Source organism: Capricornis sumatraensis, chromosome 8, assembly GCF_032405125.1.
Source record: "Capricornis sumatraensis isolate serow.1 chromosome 8, serow.2, whole genome shotgun sequence".
In the NCBI taxonomy this organism is placed as follows: domain Eukaryota; kingdom Metazoa; phylum Chordata; class Mammalia; order Artiodactyla; family Bovidae; genus Capricornis; species Capricornis sumatraensis.
This window is the reverse complement of record NC_091076.1, coordinates 22,191,800-22,194,045: the sequence shown is the minus strand read 5'-3', so window position 1 is coordinate 22,194,045 and position 2,246 is coordinate 22,191,800. Positions and strand designations below refer to the sequence as shown.

Genomic DNA, 2,246 nt, shown 5'->3' with positions numbered 1-2,246 from the left:
TAGTGTACTGTGACCATGTGTCCTCTTTTGTACAGTTCTTTGTTTCTTCCTAGAGTTAATAATTGCCTCCTTTTATATTGACCTGATGTCCAAAGGTACTTATAATGCATTTTTTTCAGATGGTTTAACAATTCTGCTGACACCTGTCAATTTTTCCTACAGTTCCACTTTGTCCTACAGTTATTCCTCCAGGAACTTTCTGTTTTTCTGCTTTAGTCTGGATTGGCTGCTTTTGGAATTGAAACAGTGGATAGTTGTCATCTTGAGACTTTCCTTTATCATCATTATGAATATTTCCTTTACTGCCTTCCCACATTGGATCCTCTATTTATTGAATCTCTCATCTCTTTGAGCCTGGTGGGCTGCCGTCTATGGGGTCACACAGAGTCGAACATGGCTGAAGTGACTTAGCAGCAGCAGCATCTCTTTAGTGGACTATCACTGAACCCCATAAACTCCAGTTTCTAATAACTTCTTAAGAATTCGTGCTTGGGAGGTAATTTTCTGGAGTCATTGGCTACCTGGAAATAATGTATACTATTCTGGCATGTGACTGATCATTTATTTGAGATAGAATTCTAGATTTAAAAATATTTTATTTCAGAATTTAGAAGGTATACTTAACATCTGATGTTGTTTTTGAAGAAGTTTGATGTTTTCTTTTTCTTGTGTCTTTTACTTGTTTTTTTCTCTTTAGAAGACTTTAGAAATTTTCATTTATTCCTCATGATTTAAATGTCATAATGATTATGGTGGCATGCACTGACTGGTATATATCTTTTTCTCATTTTTTTGTGCAGGGTTAATCAGGAGACTAACATCCTTTGTTTTTCTCCTGGTCTTCTCTTTTTTCTTTTGCATTTTCACTCGGTGGAAGATTTCTTCAGTTTTTGTCTTCTGAATCACGTGAGTTTTTGAAAAAAATTTTAATTATATTTTTAACTTAAAAGAGGCTTTTTTCATTTAATTTTTTCCTTTTTCATTGCAGCCTCTTCTTGTTTTGTGAATACAATCTTTCCTTTTATCTTTGTGGACTGGTGTTATTGCTCTTTCTGAACTTTTGTTCCTTGCAAAATTTCTATTGTTAGATCCCTTTTTTTCCTGTTTACTTGCTCCTTTTTTCCTGTTTAAAACTTTAAAAATTAAAAAAGAAAACAACTCTGATGATTCTCAACTGTTTATACACACTTAAGGAAGAGACACTAAACGTTGATTTTGGAGGCTTGTTATATAAGTGCCAGAATCTGCTGACCGATGGGCTTTATCAGGATGATTGGGTGGAAAATAAATCTTTTTATTGAGGGAACTTCAGATATCAGTAACTGGAGTTCTCTCTGGGGCTGTTCAATTCTTCAGAGTAGAATGTTTCAATCTACTGGTTGGTGGTGTTTCAGAGTTGCTAGGTGGGTCAGAGAAAAGACTAAATCCACCTCTCTTCCTTACTGTTCACCTTCCGCCATACTTGGTGTTCTCAAGTCCGATATTGTGCTTATTTAGTTTCTCCAGAGAAAAAATTTCTCATTTCCTGAAGGATAAAGGGCATGACTGACTGGCTGTGTTGGGAGAGGAAGGACCCCTTCCGCAGACAGACTTTCCACCCATGCCCCCTGTCCATCAGGCGTCTGAACCCAGCGCCACAGTGCTTGGTGCTGCCAAAGGCTGAGCTTTCCAGCGCTCTGTAGGGTGAGTCTGCCTGCTCCATAGTCCCTTGGCTTGTGATTCCTCTCTCTGTTGACCCATTTACCACTCTTCTTTCTTCATTCTCTTAAAAAAAATTAATTGTGAAACACTCTAATTCTCAGTTTTTCCCTCTCACATTCTTGTCCTTGGTTCGTGCCTTGTAGTTTGTTTCTAAAGGGTAGGCTGTTGACCCACAGGCTCACAGGCTTCCCTGGGGGTGATGCCTGTGTCCTGGAGAAGAAGGGGATGGGTGACTGATGTCCGTCTGGGTCACACAGCTCCTGAATTCCCCTTGCTGGCTCCTCTTCTTCATACTGTCCCTTGAATGTTGGTGTTCCTCAGGCTTCTGCCTCACAAGGACTCTTGTGGGCCCTGTGCGTGCTAAGTCACTCCAGTCGTGTCCGACTCTTTGTGACGCTATGGACTGTAACCCACCAGGCTCCTCTGTCCATGGGATTCTCCAGGCAAGAACACTAGAGTGGATTGCCATGCCTTCCTCCAGGGAACCTTCCTGACCCAGGGATCGAATCTGAGTCTCTTCTATCTCCTGCATTGACAGGCAGGTT

At 40.5% G+C, this 2,246-nt stretch overlaps 1 long non-coding RNA gene across 1 annotated transcript; it reads left to right on the top strand.

Moving 5' to 3' along the window:
* Positions 1-216: 216 nt before the first annotated feature.
* LOC138082620 (uncharacterized) lies at positions 217-1,664 on the top strand. The gene is made up of 3 exons (XR_011145146.1): positions 217-496; positions 801-906; positions 1,532-1,664. It is a non-coding gene; the product is annotated as an uncharacterized lncRNA (long non-coding RNA).
* The last annotated feature ends 582 nt before the right edge of the window (positions 1,665-2,246 follow it).